This window comes from Lynx rufus, unplaced genomic scaffold (assembly GCF_022079265.1).
Source record: "Lynx rufus isolate CCGP_SWC_20201006 ecotype Redwood Valley unplaced genomic scaffold, mLynRuf1.p SCAF_18, whole genome shotgun sequence".
NCBI classification, from domain to species: domain Eukaryota; kingdom Metazoa; phylum Chordata; class Mammalia; order Carnivora; family Felidae; genus Lynx; species Lynx rufus.
Genome location: NW_025814832.1, coordinates 3576274 through 3596718, shown reverse-complemented (window position 1 = coordinate 3596718; position 20445 = coordinate 3576274).

The following is a 20445-nucleotide window of genomic DNA, read 5'->3' as shown; positions in this document are numbered from 1 at the left end:
ATGCCTTTCATTTATTTTTTCGTGTCTGATTGTCCCAAATGGAACATCTGTACAATGTTGAACAGAAGTAGTAAAAGCAGACATCCTTGGCTTATTCGTGTTTTTAAGGAAAGTTTTCAGTCTCTTACCATTATGTGTGGACTGTATTAATATTTTTTTTTTCAACGTTTTTTTTATTTTATTTTTGGGACAGAGAGAGACAGAGCATGAACGGGGGAGGGGCAGAGAGAGGGAGACACAGAATCGGAAACAGGCTCCAGGCTCCGAGCCATCAGCCCAGAGCCCGATGCGGGGCTCGAACTCACAGACCGTGAGATCGTGACCTGGCTGAAGTCGGACGCTTAACCGACTGCGCCACCCAGGCGCCCCGACTGTATTAATATTTTAATGAACTACTTTTGAGCCACTAGTTCTTTCTTTAAAACTTTTGGAAATAAGGTGCAATGTGATAGTGGCAATGAAAATGCAAATTTAATCATTGTTCAGTCAGTGTTCTTGGTTGCAAGCAACAGAAATTAACTCTAAGTGATTAAGCACAAAAGAAAATTTACTAAGGTGATATTGCTGGGAATGATGGAGAAATAGGCTCTGAAAATAGTCAAAACAAGGGGTGTCCCAGCAGTAACCAGAACCACAGCCTAAATATTACCATAAATCAGTCCAGGAAGGTATTATGACTATGACTGCTGAGCCATCGAATGACAGAGATTGGACAATGTTCCCCAGAGGCCCTGGACATTGCCCCACTGCTAAAAGTGTAGCCCCTGCAAATGGATGTTTCTGCCACCACTACTGTCAGGCACCAGGCACCACAACCAGTTCCCGATTCTTTGTGTCACTTGCTCTCAATCCAAAATTGGAGAAAGGAGGGTACAAGTTCACTTCTCCTCTTGTCTCTCTTACCTGTAGACGTTTCCCAGTGGTGAGTGGGTATAGAGCTCCCCTGTTCACAGCCCACCTTTGGAATAAGACTGGGGAAGTTCAGGGTGCAGCAATCTGGTTGGAAGGAGGTCTTGTGTTGAAACTGCATTTACAGCATTAACAATTGGTTTTCCTTAGATGTATATTTACTTGGGGTGGCTTTGGGCATATAATGGAGATTATGGAGAGGCTGGTGGTGGCGAACTCCTCCACAATAAGTCACTCTTTGGCATATATAATTCAGACATAGCCAGGTTTAAATCCTGGCTGAGCCACTTAATTTAGTTATGCAGCTTAGGAAAATTACTTGAGTTTTTTCAGTCTCATTTTCTTTGTCTAGGAAATGAAGGCATAATAGTATCTCTTTTACAGGGTCATTGTGGGAGTTAGATGAACAAGGAACATAAAGTGGTTAAGACAGTGTCTTAATAACTGGTTGCTATTGTTCATATTCCTGTGTCAGTCCATTTCTTGGCTACCAGGCTCTTTTCCTTGGAGTCAGCAACAGCCCCTGTTTTTCACTCCAGCTTTTGAACCATCTCTGGCTCCTAGTCTTTTGTATTTCAGCTCCCAGCCAGTGCCAATGTTGTTGAACTAGAGTATCTGATCTACTCAGAAGCAGCATGGCCTCCTATTGAATTTGGTATTGGACTTCTAGTCTTGGCCATGCTATGGGTTGAAAGCTGTCTGGCTTAGAAATGTCTCTCTGCCCCTTCCACAGTTAGCCATGGCACATGGCACATGGCCATGGCACGAAAGAGGGCAGAAGAATCAGGTGTTATATGCATAGCCTCTGGAGTTCAACTGCCTAGACTCAAACCCACTCACCTCCATCACTAGGTAAGTGTTAACTCTGGAGAAGTTATGTAATCCCTAAGTTTCATATTCTGTAAAACAGGGATAGTAATGTTATTTCATAGAGTTGTGATGACTAAATAAATATGTTTATCAGAACAATACTAGGCCAGGAATAAACTCTGTAGCACTTGCTTTTATTTTATTTTATTAAATTTTTTAAGTCTGGGACTCAAACCTAAGCACGAAGGAATGAGGACACAAGGCAGGAAAATTGTACCTGGTAACTAAGATGCTGAAGTCAGACTGTGCCCAGCAGAAAAACTGGCTCAGGACAAACAGTGAGTTGGTGATGTTGGTTTCTTGGCAGGAAAGTGAAGGATCAGAGGGGGGTATGTGTGCTCATCCCTGGGGATGCCCTGGAGTACAGAAAAAAATATATAACTTCTATTTATATTTCTTTAAAAAAATGAAACCTTTCTGATATCTAATATGTGGATTGATAGTGGCAGGCACACTTGTCTGTATGTGAGTTAAGTGTCTTAAATGGTTTAAGTGAAGTCTCCTGAGACGAATTTGTGTGCTGTAGGGTATCATTGTTAGGGCCATTTTTATAAAAACAAAACCCAAACACCCCCAAGACTTTTAAGTAGTAGAATCTTGTGGGGGGGGGTTGTTTTGTTTTGTTTGATTTTTGTTTATTTGTTTTTGTTTTTAGTAAGTTCTATGCCCAAGGCAGGGCTCAAACTCATGACTCTGAGATCAAGAGTCGCATGCTCTACATACTGTGGCCCTAAGTAGTAGAATCTTTATAATATTGTGTAATGAAATAGGGAGAGACCATAAAAATCAATTGTATCAGACAGGTTCATAGGTCATTTTGGGAGTAGAGACCTTAAAAGAATTGCCAACTTAGAGATGAATTACACATTTTTCTCTCTTATAAAAAGACTAGGATTCCAAAATTTCTGACCTTTTCTCTTATGCCAGTGACCTTCAATACTGTGCTACACAGTAGATATTAAAATTACAAATACATTTAAACAGTATCTTTAAAAAAAAAAAGGGTGTTTAATAGTGAAGGTGAAAATAAATGCTTTTGCAAAGAAACTCTTTTTACTGAGACCATTTTGAAAATGGATGCTTGGAAATCTGTTGTTATTTTATTCCTGAAATTGACAAAGCTGTAACATTACCTAAGAAACATTTGTATCTTCATGCTTAAAAAAAATTGGAAACACAGCCCTCGAATCTATTAATATTCCAGACATAGGTTTACAATACCTTTCAATTGGCTTGCAAGAATAACTCTTTGACATCAGTAAATGTATTGGCTGAATTTCAATAAAACTTCACATAATTGGTGGATGGAAATGAATATTAGGATTTAGTAATGTAGTTTTAGTGCATTTTAATACTATATTACTTTGTATCATTTTCAGCTATGACAATTAATAAAACCTATTTCCAAAATAAACTGAACTTAGAAATAAATTTGTGAATCTCTGAGTCACAAATTATTAAACCAACATTAAAACAAAAACAGTGAAATCTGGGGCACCTGGGTGGCTCAGTCGGTTAATCATCTGACTCTTGGTTTCGGCTCAGGTCATGGTCTCACTGTTTGTGAGTTTGAGCCCCACATTAGGCTCTATACTGACAGTGTGGAGCCTGCTTGGGATTCTCTCTCTCTCTGCCCCTCCTGCACTCTCTCTCAAAAATAAATAAATAAAGTTTTAAAAAACAGTGAAATTTATTCAGGTGTATAGAGAACAAAAATGTTTTTGAACTCTGAAAAATCAAATACAAATTTAGGTAAAAATATTCATTTCCTCTCTATTCCCTTTTAATTTACATTCTTTTTTTTTTAAGCTTATTTATTTTGAGAGAGATAGAGAGAGAGAGAGAGTGTGTGTGTGTGTGTGTGTGTACGAGTTGGGGGGGAGGGGCAGAGAGAGAGGGAGAGAGAATCCCAGGCAGGCTCTGCACTGACAATATAGACTTGGGATGCAGACTTGGGGCTCGATCCATGAGATCATGACCTGAGCTGAGATCAAGTCAAACACTTAACTGACTGAGCCACCTAAGCGCCCTTTTAATTTATATTCTTATGCCCATTTTACAGTGTTCATATATGTTTAGTCACATGTATACATTGCTTAGAAATAAAGAAATATACTGGAAATTCATGCTCAAGCATTTTTATTGGGAGAGTGTGCTTTCAAAAGAATTTGAAAACCACTGCTTAGAAAGAGAAGTCTGAACCTACGGAAGAGAGAGGCAAAAAGATAGTAGGCCAGGAGACCTGTCAGGCACCTGTGGTGTGCGACATTCCACGTCAGCGGTAATAAAAAAGGTTGAATAAGAGTGGTGACATTTTGAATGGAAAGGGACAGATTCAAGAAAACGAAGTGATGAGCAATAAGCTTTGGTGACTGATGGCATGTAGAAAGCAAAGAGAGGAAGGTGTCAATGATTGAACTGAGGAAGAAAAAGTTACTGGAGCATAAAACAATGAATTTAATTTTAAACATGTTGAACTTGAGTGCCTTTTGGGACCTTAAGAGAGAGGATCAAAGGAGCAGTTGAAAAAAAGTGAGTGGGTGACAGCAACTAAAAATGTCTTTCCAGTCCATATGTTTTACAGTTCCAACATATTTCTGTAAAGATAATATGTATTCATGGGAACCAACAGATTTGACTTCTTAAAATATGAGTACCCTTTAGAGGCACATGCATCTCTCTTCCTCCTTCAGGACTTTCTATGGTAGCAGAAAGGGAGTGAATCCAGAATCCAGATTAATGTGGAGACACCGCTCTGGGAAACTCAGCTTCCAAACCCACTCTACCACTTACTAGTAAGGCAACTCTGAAGACTTATTTAACCCTTCTAAGATAGTCCCCCCATTATTAAATGGGGGGTCATTAAATGATGGCTTAATAATAATTTTACATAGTTACTGTACAAATGAAAATCAAATAAACTGCATAAAGTACTTATGTCCTTGCCTTGTACAATTTTTAAGCATCATTTAAACATTAAATAAAAATTGGTTCTAATTATTGTCTGGTCTCTGTAGTTCTTGGAAAACAAATTAGCTGCTGTGATATCTTTTACCTCAGCCTACTATATCAGAGACTACACATTCACATACTTATAAAACTTGGACCTTGTGTTATATCTGTCGCAAAATAAGTGTTGTTTTCTCCCCTTCAATATTACTATAAACAGTAGCAGCCATGTAGCACACATTTGGTTCTTTTTAATGTTTCATATGAAAACAATGTACTCATATTCCCATGCATGCACACAAGCACATACACACACACTAAAGACTATCCACAAAGTTTTTAGTATCTAAGACCTGAACTGAAAAATAACATTAACATTCCCATATTTGGATCATACCTATAATAATAATTATGCTTATGTTATAAACTGGATGTCTGTGTCTCCCCAAAATTCATATGTTGAAATCCTAACCTCCAAGGTGATGGCATTAGGAGGTGGGGCCTTTGGAAGGTAATAAGGTCATGAGGATGGAGCCCTCATGAATGGGATTAGTGTCTTTATAAAAGAAACCCTACAGAGTTCTCTTGCCCCTTCTGTCATGTGAGGACACAGTGAGAAGACAGCCATCTATGAACCAGGAAGTGGACTTTCACCAAGCACTGAATCTACTGGCACCTTGATCTTGGACTTCCTAGCTTTCAGAACTAAGAGAAATAATTTTCTGTTTGTAAGCCACCCAGACTATGTTGTATTTTTGCTACAACAGCTCAAACTAAGACATTTTATGTCTATATAGAATTTTGCAGTCATAGAAATGATACACATTGAAAAAAGACAACAGAAGTCTACCATATACATATATACTTGGTGTACCTGAAGTATAGAGCTGAGCAAATGCAGAATAAAAAATATTCAAAGAGGGAAATAATTTCCTGAAATGAAGAACAGAATCTACAAATTTAAATTATACATTGTGTCATAAGAAAAATTAATGCCAGAGGCATAAAAACATGATAGTCACATGAAATGACTAAACTTGATAAACAAGTGAATAACCCTACACATATCTAGGCAAAAAACACAAGTCAATTGTAATAGGAAGAGCTAAAGCTGGATTCAAACTCATTTATAGTAATGGTCCATGTCAGAAAATGATAGAGCAATGTTTACAGAGTTTTAAAAAAAAATGAGTGTGACCCAAGAATTTTATACCCAGCCAAATTTCTACCTGTGTATGAAGGCAATCCACAAATAGTCTCACATGTGCTTAAGCTCAACGAAGGTACGGCATATGGGACCACTTTTTGGTTTTTTTGTTTTTTTGGGTTTTTTTTTTTAATATGTGAAATTTATTGTCAAATTGGTTTCCATACAACACCCAGTGATCATCCCAAAAGATGCCCTCTTCAATGCCCATCACCTACCCTCCCCTCTTTCCCACCCCCCATCAACCCTGTTTGTTCTCAGTTTTTAAGAGTCTCTTATGCTTTGGCTCTCTCCCACTCAAACTTCTTTTGAGACCACTTTTTGAAAAGCTACCTGACGATGAAATCCAGCCAATTAAGACATTTCAGAATAAAAAACTAGGGAATGGGGAAAATATTATACAGAACTAATCATGAAGTCAAATCTATGTAAATCTATAAATAAAGCAAAACAATACAGATGATTACAAAATAGGTCCTTCATGTTTGAACAAAGAAGAGCTGGCATGGAAAGTGAGGAGGACATCCATGTGGTGGTGTGTCCCGTCACAGGGTGTCAGAGCCTGAGTGGAGCAAGGAGGGCATCCATGCAGGGGAGCAGGCCCACACAGGGAGGGTTTCAGAATCTGTGCAGGGTACTGGAGTTGGAGGGCTGCTTGAGTTCAAGGAGTTGGAGCCTATGCAGGGTGAGAAGGGTGTCCATGTGGTGTGGTGGTGGTGGTGGCTGAGGGTAGGGTGTCAGAGTCTGAGCCAGATGGGGAAGGTGTCCGCACATGGAGGTGATCTGATGAGGGTGTCAGAGCCCAAGTAGGATGAGGAGGGCTTCTCTATAGGAGCAGAGACTGGCATAGAGTATGAGAGCTTGAGCATGGTGAGAGGGAATCCCCAATGGAGTGCATAAAAATGAGTCCTTATTTGTGATTCTTCTGACAGTACGTGATTTTAAAAAAAGCTTTCTTTTTAATGTTCATTTATTTTTGAGAGAGAAAGAGAGCGTGAGTAGGAGAGGGGCAGAGAGAGGAAGAGACACAGAATCTGAAGCAGGCTACGGGCTCTGAGCTGTCAATACAGACCCTGACATGGGGCTCAAACTTGTGAACCACAAGATCATGACCTGAGTCGAAGTCAGAGGCTTAACCGACTAGGCCACCCAGGCGCCCCAAGTGATTTTTTTTTAAAGTAGGCTTCATGCCCAGCGTGAAGCCCAACACTGGGATTTATTTCATGACCCTGAGATCAAGACCTGAGCTTAGATCAAGAGTCAGATGCTTAACTGACTGAACTACCCAGGAGCCCCATGTGACTGTTTCTCTATATGTGTTTTAGCATAGACCTTTTTCTGCTGCAAGCTACTTACCTAGAAGGAAAAAACATAGAAAATATATTTTAAGTCTTATTTATTTGAGAGATGCCTAGATGGCTCAGTTGGTTAAGCGTCCGGCTTCGGCTCAGGTCATGATCTCATGGTTTGTGAATTAGAACCCCGTGTTGGGGGGCGCCTGGGTGGCGCAGTCGGTTAAGCGTCCGACTTCAGCCAGGTCACGATCTCGCGGTCCGTGAGTTCGAGCCCCGCGTCGGGCTCTGGGCTGATGGCTCAGAGCCTGGAGCCTGTTTCCGATTCTGTGTCTCCCTCTCTCTCTGCCCCTCCCCCATTCATGCTCTGTCTCTCTCTGTCCCAAAAATAAATAAACGTTGAAAAAAAAAAAAAAAGAAAAAAAAAAGAACCCCGTGTTGGGCTCTGCACTGTCAGTGCAGAGCCTACTTGGGATTCTCTCTCTCTTCCTCTCTCTCTGCTCTTCCCCCACTTTCACTCTCAAAATAAATAAATCAACATTAAAAAATAAAGTCTTATTTGATATATATGTATACAAATGCTGGGAGTATCATATTAATCACATGACACAGATTCCTTTCAACTGTGTCTTTTTTAATATGTAAATACTTTTGGCTATACCATTAAGGAATTTTGTGATGCTATTTTATTAAATCAGCATAAATGTCATTAATTATGCTAATTTAATAAAATATGAAGGGGGTAGACTGCAGACATTGAGAATTCCTGGACCACCTCACTTTGCCATGTCCATTCACCTCTTTCCTAGGCAGGTGCATGAAGCTTAGTCAGCGTTCAGGCTCTCAGGATTTTCTGGGACTCCGCTGCAAAGGCTGAACCTTGGAACCAACTATGAATTTCCTTATGGTTTCACACTTGCTATATTTTCTTCTCACCTTGCCACCACCAACGCAGACTCAGCCTCTCTGGCTACGTCAACTTTGGGTTGCTTCACTTCCTGGCTTCTGGGAAGCCGCAGCTGCAGAAGCTTTTGCTGGCTAAGCAGGTGACCCATTAAAAGCACGCAAATTAGAGCATAGGTGCAGGAGAACCACGAATGTGCTATCTAATGGTATCAGGGTTAGGAAAATACTGTTTGCCCAGCCTTCACTGTCATCCTCTCGTGAAGAGGCCTCTCTGGTCTCAGTCTTTCAGTAGCTGTCTCTGGGCCATTTTTTAATCAAATTCTTCCATGTGAGGGGCACCTGGGTAGCTCAGTCAGTTGAGCGTCCAGACTTTGGCTCAGGTCATGATCTGAAGCCCCATATCAGGCTCGCTGCTGTCAGCACAGCAGATTCTCTGTCCCTCTCTCTCTGCCCCTCCCCTGCCTGCGTGCTCTCAAAAATAAACTCAAACATTAAAAAAAAGATTCTTCCATATGAAAGAAAGCATGCTCTCAGGACACTAGAAATGTCATATTGGATGAGAATAATGGTTTGGTGAGCTCAGGATTTCTATCACTGGTGGTGCCATCAATTCCTACTTTGTAGTATCTACTAGTTCCAAACTCTGGTCTCCAAATCGGTGCTGATCTGGGAACATTTTTAAAAAATTAATCAGCAATGAAATAAAAAGAGTAAGAATAATGTGGCAGAACATATCCAAATGTCATTTTGGGGAAATAACTGTTTTTTATCCTGAGGCTATGCCCTTCTTACATTTCTTCATTTCAAAAAGATCCCTCCTGGGGTGCCTGGGTGGCTCAGTTGGTTAAGCATCGGACTTTGGCTCATCATCTCACAGTTCATGAGTTCAAGCCCCGCATCAGGCTCTGTGCTGACAGCTCAGAGCCTGGAGCCTGCTTCAGATTCTGTGACTCCCTCTCTCTCTCTCTGCCCCTCCCTCGCTCGTGCTCTGTCTTTCTGTCTCTCAAAAGTAAACATTAAAAAAAAAAAAACCCTGATTATTCTAGCTTGGAGTACACACTGTCCCTGAAGCAATCACCATATTTATGGTGGAGACTGACCTGGGTTGTGTGCCAGCCTTGTAGCAGGAGAATGGGGAAACTATGATTGGACTACCCCACCATAACTATGTCTGGAATAGGGAAGGGGCAGTTTCCAAAGAAGTAGAATACTCTTTGAGGCAGGTAAAACAATACATGTCTGTATATTCATCTTGATTTTTAAGAATGTTTGTATTCTCATGATATCCAAAAGTCTTTTAGAGTCCTTGTTCTTCACTTCACTGACAACCACAAATCAGAGATATAGCCCAGACATTTCTAATCTCACTTAACTTGTACATTTCTCAGCTATGAGTTTATCTAAGCATACATGGGCACGTTCCTGTATGATCTCTCAGGCTAACTTAAAAACTGGGAGGTGGGGGTTCCACTTAAACAACATTCTGTTGGGCCAAGTAGCCAAAATCCCATCCAGGCCTCCTAACAGCCTACCCTCCCTTGCTAGCATGTTCACATTCCCTCTTCCTATATTCTCCTTTGGCTACTTCATCTTGCCTTTATTTTTTTAATGGCCTTGACCCATTCCTATACTGCTTTTCTCTGGACCTGCTATCCACCAAGTTCTGCCTGGTTTAACATCATCCCCAAGCTTTAGTCTCTGGGCTCCACTGGTACCTGAGTTCAGCTTCGAGAAGTGACCATAATTCTAGTGCTCAAGGCTATCTCGCGGTCCGTGAGTTCGAGCCCCGCGTCAGGCTCTGGGCTGATGGCTCGGAGCCTGGAGCCTGTTTCCGATTCTGTGTCTCCCTCTCTCTCTGCCCCATATCTTTGTGCCCGGGGTCATATAACCCCCCAATTTCTGTATTTCTAGCTAGTGGTAAAAGTACAACATGACTTAGTTCACTCTAAGATGGAAACTGTACTTAGTGTGCTCCAAACCTTCTCCACACCTTGAAGCACAACTACCAAAAGCTCTTTCAGTACCTTCATACAAGAGACCAATGCTTTTTGTGGGATTTTGTCAGCAAGCAGGCTGGTCCTTTTTCCAGAATGCTAATTCTTCCCTTGCTGCCACCCCATCTTCCTCTCACTCATTAACAACCATGATGACTACCAGAAATTGGGAAAGAGAAGAGCAGTCATGGTAGCCGGAAAAGCAAGGGTCATCCTCCCATGGGCTTTTGAAGGGCAGGGAAAATATCCATAACTGGGCCACCCCTTAAGACACCAGCAAAGCAAGAACACCAAAGTGGAAGCAAGAGAAATGTTCACCTTTAACTAATGGAATCAGAATTTTGTAATCCTCGAATCTAGAAAGAAGCTATTTTAATTTTAGCACATATGTAAGGTTTGTGGCATTTTGAAAAAAAATTTTTTTTTGAATTTTCTTTCAGGGAGGGGACACCATAATCTCTTCAGTGCTTAAGGCCCGAGGGTCTTCTTAATCTGATCTTAACTGTGTTTTCTTCACTTCTTTGTGTCCAGAGCCTTGTACTAGGTCTGGCATGGAGACCGTGTTTAGTCAAGGTCTGTTGGATGAACTAACAAATGGATGGAATGCCTGCAGAACAGAATAAAGTGCTGGGAAGGAGACAAAGATTAGAGCGAGGAGTGGGGTGGTGCTGGGAAGCAGCATTCAAGAACCTGGTGGGAACATCTGCTCTGGTGCCCCTAGAGATTTGCTATAATTTCCACTCATTCCGTCGTATCTTTGATTGCATCGGTTCACCCTATTTTATCTGGCTTCATTGTCTGTTCTTTCCTTTCTTTGGGTGTTGCAAAAAGTGTTTCCTTTCTCTAGTGAGCATATGAGCTAGCAATTGCTTCTCACAAGGGTCCTTTTGCAAACCCACTGCCTTGTTCTGTGTCCTTGGCGCTCAGGGTCTCCTGGGAGCCTTGGCTCCTGGGTGGGCTTGCACCATTTCAGTAGCTGCTTTCTTCTTATAGCTTGTATATTCTCTTGCACCATTTCCACCCAGACCTATAACAGAAAGATGACTGCAGATTGTTCCATAAATAGCATCAATCTCTTCACCTTCTGGAGCTTTATCGTGTACTCTTGAGATGGAGTCCAGCTGGCTGGGTGTGAATGCACGTTGTTTGTGCCAATTCAGTCTCGGCAAGTATTTTCATCAAAATTAGAGGCTGAAGTTGCTGGCTGCCAGAGCATCCCTGGTTACTGAATACTTTTCTGGTAAGGGGGTGTGAGTTGTGCTCTGAGGCTTTATGCAAGAGTGCACAGTCTCAGTTACTTGCTCTTTTTTTGGAGGGTATCTTTGGATTCAGGCATACCTTACCACATCTGGGCAAGGGAGCACTTGGTCCCATTTGAATGTGTGGCTAGAATCAAGGGCCAGCCTCGGGCAAACTTGTAAAATAGGTATAGGGTATAACCCAAATAAAACTAGGCTGTATTTAGCCCTGTCTCAGCACAGAATCACATCCAAAAGAAATCCAAATCCAACTCCCATAAAAGCCTTGAAAAGTAAGGTATGGTTAACTTACCTCACTATTACAGAGCACATTCTCTCTCTTCAAGTCTCACTTCTTCATTTTTTTAAGTTAATTTATTTATTTTGAGAGAGAGAGAGACAGAGCATGTGCACCCATGAGCATGTGAGTGGGGCAGAGAGAGAGGAAGAGAGAGAATCTCAAGGAGGCTCCATGATGTCAGCACATGAGATGAACCATGAGATCATGACCTGAGCCAAGATCAAGAGTCAGATGCTTAACCAACTGCACCACCCAGTTGCCCCTAAAAGTCTCACTTCTTAAGAGCTTCCTCCAATCCAAAAGAGCCCTTTTCTCTCTGAGACTCCTCCACCCTCATACCCACCCTTTATTACCCTCCCCCCTCTCAGGGGATGCAGGGTGGTAGTATTTTAAAAGATTTCTTTTTTTTTAAATGTTTATTTTTGACAGGGAGAGAGACAGAGCATGAGCGGGAAAAGGGCAGAGAGAGAGGGAGACACAGGCTCCAAAGCAGGCTCCAGGCTCTGAGCTGTTAGCACAGAGCCTGACGCGGGGCTCCAACTCACGAGCTGTGAGATCATGACCTGAGCTGAAGTCAGACGCTCAACCCACTGAGTCGCCCGGGCACCCCTCCCTGGGTGATTTTAAAAGGTGTCCAGGGCACTCAACCGACTATGTCACCCAGGCACCCCAGTTCCCTGCTTTTTAAAGTAGTTTCAAATATTGTGTCTTGATCAAATATGAAGAACCTTTTTGCTAACATGGATATAAATGTTATAAATACAAAATCACATGTTTCTGCAGATACTGTTAATATAATTTTGTAATTGATTTAAGTTTGGGGGTAAATAGAATTTTCATTATAAAGATTTTGTTAATTTAAGTAATTATAATAATATATACATTAATAATATAGAAAAAATTCTGGTATCAAAATAAAAGAGTAATATTCAATTAAAAAAAAAAATAAATAAAAGGTGTCCAGGGTTGAGAGCCATCAGTATCAAATAATCCTGTCTTCCCTGGGGCTTCCCCTACTGACAACGCCACTCTTTTTTTTTTTTTAATGTTTATTTATTTTTGAGACAGAGAGAGACAGAGCACGAACAGGAGAGGGGCAGAGAGAGAGGGAGACAGAATCCAAAGCAGGCTCCAGGCTCTGAGCTGTCAGCACAGAGCCCAACGCAGGGCTTGAACTCACAGACCGTGAGATCATGACCTGAGCCGAAGTTGGACGCTTAACTGACTGAGCCACCCAGGCGCCCCAAGACACCTCCAGGCTTTACCCAGGCAGACTAAGCAGACAAGCCAAAGATCCTCCATAGAAATGCAGGGGCAGGGGCGCCTGGGTGGCGCAGTCGGTTAAGCGTCCGACTTCAGCCAGGTCACGATCTCGCGGTCCGTGAGTTCGAGCCCCGCGTCGGGCTCTGGGCTGATGGCTCAGAGCCTGGAGCCTGTTTCCCATTCTGTGTCTCCCTCTCTCTCTGCCCCTCCCCCGTTCATGCTCTGTCTCTCTCTGTCCCAAAAATAAATAAACGTTGAAAAAAAAAATTAAAAAAAAAAAAAAAAAAAAAAAAAAGAAATGCAGGGGCAGGGACGCCTGGGTGGCTCAGTCAGTTAAGCGTCCAACTTTGGCTCGGGTCATGATCTTATGGTTTGTGAGATCAAGCTCCACATGGGGCTCTCTGCTGTCAGCACAGAGTTTGGATCCTCTGTCACCCCCTCTGTGACTCTCTCTCTCTCTCAGAAATAAACATATATATATATATATATATATATATATATATAAAGAAATGTGGGGGCAAAGTCTGTTTTTGGCTCCAGTCACATGGCAACCTTATTCTTCTTTTAGTATTTCTCTCCTTCTCCTGTGCCACCCACCCATATCCCATTCTCATGGGCCCCGCTCTCAAGCAGTTGTTAGACAATCCTCTCTAAGGTAAGAATCCCCACCTTTCCTGCCCCATCCCTTGTCTCAGCTAAGATCACAAGATCCCTGCCATGCATGCCTGTGAAAAGCCTTTCAGATTTCAAGGAACCCATCTCTAATGGTACATTTTAGGCCCTAGACATACGGGGAGAGGGTAGGACTGTTTGGGAACTGAAGGGGCCTTTCCCAGTTTCTCCATTACCTACGAATGAGGCATGTACTGAAAAAACTAGCTGGAAGATAGTGTGATCCTCAGCACTGGTTACTTACTTTTTCAGAGCCTGTATATTCTCACCTGAAAAATGAGGATGATAAAACTGATCCCAGGGGTGCCTGGGTGGCTCAGTAGTTGAGCGTCCGACTTCAGTCCAGGGCATGATCTCACAGTTTGTGAGTTCAAGCCCTGCATCAGGCTCTGTGCTGACAGCTCAGAGCCTGGAGCCTGCTTCGGATTCTGTGTCTCCCTCTGTCTCTGCCCCTAACCCACTGTCATTCTGTCTCTGTCGCTCTCAAAAATAAATAAGCATTAAAACAATTTTTTTTAATAAAAAAAAAAAAACCTGACCCCAAAAGGTTGTATTTCAATAAGCTGCAGCCACAAAACTGATTCTGGTTGAAGGTGAATTTATTTAAAGGATATTGGTTGGTCCACAGAATTGCTAGGAGGGTTGGAAAACCAGAGATTATACCCAGCAGGGAACAATACCCCAAAGCAAACAGTCAAATTTAGGGGACTGCTGCTACCATCACCACATACCATTGTCACCATGGCCACTACTGCTGGCACTCAGAGTGGCGGGGGGGGGGGGAGGGGGAGGGGAGGGAGGGGACCTGTTTGCTCTGTTGCATGGAAACTACAGGTTGCTGCCACCCTTGCTCCAGTACAACCAAAATGAGTTTCCCATAGTCTCCGCCTCCTTGTGTCACAATTCAAAGCTGGTCATGGGTTCACCTGCTTGGCCAAACCTAGGGTGTGTGCCCACATCCTGGCATTTTCACCCTGTGTAGTGAGAGAAGGTCCTGCCTCCCACTAAGACTCATAAGGTGGAGGATTCCCTAAAATAAGGGAGGAGGTTCAGATACAGGGCAGCCAGAAATAAGGACAAATGTCCCTCTTCAAATTGTGAGGATTAGCAAGCAAACTGTATGATAAGCATACTGGAAGCTCTAAGGCCCAGGTTGGTATTAGTTATCATCACCGTGTGCATACATAGTTACTTATTCACCTATTTCTTACTTATTTCACCATGTTGCTTATTTCACTTCATTGCAGCACTTTCTCTTCCTTCTTCCTTTCCTCTCATGCACAGTAACATGGCTCCCACCCCACCCCTCGTGCCAGAACAGGGCACACAGATACATGTCATAAATGTAGAGTGAATAAAATATTCTGCTGCTAGTCTGGTGAAGCAGGTGGGTATAGATTGGTTGTCTTCCCAGCTCCCATTCTCCACTTACCTTTTGCCATAGGCCCTGATTTCCCGGTGAAGATCCATGCAATTCTTGGGGATCAGAGTCCATCCCTGGCGTTCATATCCTAAACTAAGCCAATCATTATACGCCATCTTCCCTGTAGTGATTGGTTCACGGGTAGGCATGTGACCTAAGCTGAGCCAATCTAAGTGAAACTCAGCAATATTAATAGGACAAGGGCATCTTCTGTTTCTTGCTGAGTATAAATGAGAAAGAGTGTGGTTTGGGGAGCTTCAGGGAGCTCTCTTGGGACCACAAGTGGAGTCAAACTTAGAATAAAGTGAACACTGTAGAAGGCAGGTGCGTGGCGACTGTTTAGTCACAGGGTAAAAAGCAATGACTGACTCCAAACTTCTCCTTTGGATTTCTCAGTTATCCGAGCCAATAAATTCCATTTATTATTCAAGTTAGAATGAGTCAGGTTTTCTGATATGTATAACTGAAAGTGTTTGATACTTGCTTCCCTCCCTCTCTGCCTCATGAGACTAGAACTGCTGTCCATTTGGTGCTGGCTGATAGTGAATTTTTTGGCAATACAGATCAAAATCTCTGTCATAGCCTCGTGATTAGACAACAGCTTATCTCTGCCCTAGAAACAGGCCTAACTAAAATTTTAAGAAGAGGCTTACCTAACCAAGGGCAAATTTTAGAAGAGATTTCAATAAACATCTTTCATTTCTCTTTGGCCTGGAAAGATACAGACCCCAAGGAAGCAACAGCAAACTTTATGAAAACAAAAACAAACAGCAAACAACAACAAAAACATAAAGCAAAATGTGTTCTATCTAATCCATAGAGAGACATACTGTGGAGTTACATCTGATCCGGCTGGCTTAAGGCAGGTTTTCTAGAAGCACAGTCTGAGACAGGGGTTCTTGGATGAATGATTTATTGAGGAAGTGCCCTCAGGAGAAACCTACAAGGGATTAAAGGAAGCATGATGGGGAAGAAGCTAAGTAGAGATGAAAGAACTCTTACCTCAGCCTGATTCCACAGAGAGCTCTGGAGCATAAATTGCTCCAAAGTTTCTCCCATCCGGAGACAAGGCACCCTGCATCTGTGAAACAGTAGGACGAGTCTAGTGGGAGAGCAGAGCGAGGAGGGGGCGTGCATACAGGCAGTGTGTGTAACTTGGCAGGGATTTCTGGGCAAAGCATCTCCTGTCAGCTAAGGGAAATCTTCCAGAAAAGGGTGCAGGTGTAACAGCAGCTAGGGAAGGGGTATGCTGGCTTGGTACAGAGAATCTGGGCAGGGAACCAACAGCACCTGCAAGAACTGATGTGGTCAAATCTCTTGAAAATTCCTTTGATTCACCCACCTTGAGACTTCATTCCATTTTTAAAAATTGCTCTTCAGAAATTAAGCCATTCTTGTGTTTTGCTACTTAGAACATGTCAGCAAATTTGTGAAAATTCTAATTGGATATTGCTTCATGTCTTTATCATCCCTGTCACCTATAGACAACTTTTTGTCGGTTTCTCTAATTCTTCTTTAAATGAATGTGTCTCCGTGGGCCTCAGTTAATTCTTCAGTTTCTTCTCCCATAGGCACTAACCATGTGTCTGGTCACCTGAATAAAGCATTCATTTCTTTGTTATTGATCACTAACACCTTAAGATTATTTCCACATTCTTTAAAGAGTTTTCACCAACGTACATTTCTACTTCTGTTTTAGGCTTGGTTGCTTATTTCTTTCAATCTTTCTCATTATAAGTTAGATGTACACACAGCACACACATACAGCTCAGATTGAGTTAAGTGCAGTGAGTCCTGGGGTGTGGCGGCAGGAGCTCTGGAAAGATTTTGCAGGTAGGGCTGGAGTTCCCAGCTCTGCCCTGTGTCTAGCTGTGTGACTTGTCTGAGCTGGTTGGTGACAGCTTAAAGCTAGAATCTTTGTAGGCAACCTTGGTACCCCTCAGAGTTGTGAGCAAGATAACATATGTACGTGAGAAATCACATGTAAGGAGGTATTATTATGCAAACTGTGATTGACATAGTATCTTTCAAATCCCCAATTTGCTTTCAGATGGTTGCTTTTGGTCAGAATGAGATGACTTGATCTCTTACTAGTGGTTCTTGGACTGCAAGTTTCTTGGATTTGACTTTCTTTTGCAGAGATGACGAAGAGCAAGTGGTCACTTGTTTGGGTGAGTTAACACTAGAGGGACCTGGGCATGGAGCAAAATTCAAATGAAATGGAGAATTTAACTGTGATCCAGTCTTGCCCTCATCTCTGTTTATCTTCTCAGCAATCTCACATCCCCTCAAGCTGGCTTTTCAGAACCCAATTCTTTGGACTCTAATTATACCTTTCAGGCTCCCAGACAATCTCCTTATCAAAAAACCAACCAACCAACCAACCAACCAAACAAACAAACAAACCCTTCTGTTCCATGTCCCATTAGCTTTCAGGTCTAGAGGATGTGTTTAAAAACAGCCAGTTCCTATTAAGTGTCAATGACTGAAAACTATTATTACTCTCCATTTCTCTCTCCCACTCTTTGAGAGGATTATTTCATACCTTTCTCTCTTTTCTCAAACTTCTGACACCTACTATACATCCTTACTCTTGGCTAATGGTCTTATTTCCCATTTCATTAGAAAATAGAAGCAATCGGGGCGCCTGGGTGGCGCAGTCGGTTAAGCGTCCGACTTCAGCCAGGTCACGATCTCGCGGTCTGTGAGTTCGAGCCCCGCGTCGGGCTCTGGGCCGATGGCTCAGAGCCTGGAGCCTGCTTCCGATTCTGTGTCTCCCTCTCTCTCTGCCCCTCCCCCGCTCATGCTCTGTCTCTCTCTGTCTCAAAAATAAATAAACGTAAAAAAAAAAATTAAAAAAAAAAAAGAAAATAGAAGCAATCAGAGAACATCCACCAGCTCCCAACAACACCTTGCCTACCCACTTAATTGTACCTATGCCCATATGTTCTGCCTTTCCATTCGTGTCTACAGATGAAGTGTCTGTGCTCCTACTTAAGGCCAGCCCTTCCACTGGTGGATTAGATCCCATGGCTCCAGCAATTCTCCACCTTCTCTAACGCATCATCAAATCTTCCCTCTTTACGAGATCATTCCCATCAGTACACAAACAAACTATGATTTCTCCCATCTTAAAAACAAAAAAACAAACCCAAACCCAAAAAATTCTGTTGGCCTTGTGCCCCCTTCCAGCTTAGTCCCAATTTTCTCCTTTCTTTTATAACAGAACTACTCAAAAGAATTACTTCACCAGCTCTACCTCATCATCTTCTAGTCTTTCTTGATGCCACTCCATTCTGGTTTTCCCTGAACCATTGCGCCATGACTGCTCTTATAAACATCACGAGGAACCTGTGCATTGCTAAACAATGGTCAATCCAATTTAGTCCTCATCTCAAGGAGATTTTCTTCTGCCTTTCTTGTCTTAGATAATAGCAAGGCCATCTACCTGGTCACTCTCACTAGCTTGTGAAATTGTTGTCATCGTAGTCCTCCTCCCACCATTCACCACCTGCCTCTATCCCTCTACCCTTGCTGGTCATTTTGCCTGGAGTGACCTTTTCTCCACTTTTTTTTCCTATTTGAGAATTCTTCTTATTATTAAAAAAATAAACAAAAATAATGATTTCTGAAAGCTTGTAATATGCAAATATGACATAAATATTATACATGTATTATCTCATTTAATTATTAGAAAAATGAAATAAATTTCCCTAAGTTAAAACAGCTAGAAAATGGTTGACTTAGGATTTGAACTTGGTTCTGATGCCAAAGCTCATGATCTGATGGTATCGGTGAAAATTTCTCTGATTCATCACAATTAGTTGTCTTTTCCTGTGTTCCAATAGCAGGGGTTTTTTTTGTTTGTTTGTTTTGTTTTGTTTTGTATTTTTAGTTCACCACATAAAAGCAGTTTTATTATAGAGATTAAACAGAGAGACTCTGAGGCCAGACTCCCTGGGTTTGAGTCCTGGATCTGTGGCTTGCCAGCTGTAAGACCTTGTGCCTCAGTCTTTTTATCTTTGAAATGGGAATGATGATAGTACCCACCTCAGAATGGCTGTGAGGATTAAATGTGTCAACAAATGAAAAGGGCTAAGCACAGTGCCTTTAGCTCTGGCCCTGTGGACATATCCTGTCCTGGCTATGCTCTATCTCCCTCACTAGACTCTGACCTCCAGGGGGAGGAGAATCTCTTATTCAGCTTCCTGCACCCAGCAAAGCAGACCTTTCACTAGAATGGGTGTTCCATAAATATTTATCAAGCTGAATTTGTATGTATATGGGTGTTTGTGCCAAATAATGTGACATTTACAAATTCATGGTCTATGCTGTGCTTCAGTTACTTTTAAGTCTTTTTAAGAAAGTAGTTACTAAAGTCAACAAGGCTATCCAATAGCTCTGCCTTGTTTTTAAAAATCCAGGTCATTACTGCTCTGCTTCTGCGAACAGGAAGCCTTTTCACCTTCAAGCTTTTCCTCAGTTTCCTCATTTGTGAGGCCAAGACTCTCCTTGTCGGGGAGGAGGAAAGGGACACCTGTCACAAGGTTCAAGACTTCTCTGGGACAGCTGGAGGTATCTAGCTGGAGGTTTCCTCTCCAGTGAGCAGTGACCAGGGTTAGGAGCTTTGAGTTTCACTTCTAACTTCTGGCATAGGGTACCTGATTAGAATAGAGGCTCCAGACCTGAAAGAGGCCTGGGGATTCCTGGAAGGGCGCTGACTCAAGTTACATCACATTGTCTTGCACTCAGGCTTGTTTATTTACATTTCAAGTCTGCCACACTGGGTGAGGCTACCAGAGTGAGGTGGCAGGAAGAGGTTTCAAAGGAGAGTGAAAATAGTAGAAAAGGAAATATTTGATTAGAGGTTAACATGTCCCCTGGGGCTTCTTTGATTTGGATTATTGTAAAAGTGCATAGTGTAATGATTAAGCACTCCCCAGGGGGAAGTGGTCTTTGTACAGAGTTGGGGCTTATGTTCCTGATGAGTCGCAGCTGCTGTGCATGATGTGGACTAAACCAAATGGGGCGTGGAGGAGAAAGAGGCATTCACAGGACCGGTCACAGCGACTGTGCTAAACTCATCATCTTCACCTAAGCCTGCACTTTCTCCTGTCCTGTATCTCGGCGAACACCTGCCAGGTTGCTTAGGCTGTAACTTGGAGTCAGCCTACAATCCTCTCTCTCTGTCCCCAGATCCTGTATACTTTCTCTCCTGAAGGTCTTTCAAATCCATTTCCTTCTCTCCACCTCCACTGGCACTGCCCTTGAAAGGTTAAGAGCTTCATCACGTCTTCTTGGATTATATCTTTCTTACAGGTTTCTCGGTCTCAGAGTCTTAGGCCTCCCACTCCATTCTCTGTGTTACTGTGAAGGCGATTTTTCCAAGTTAAAATCCATCTAGTTTAAAATCCATCAGTG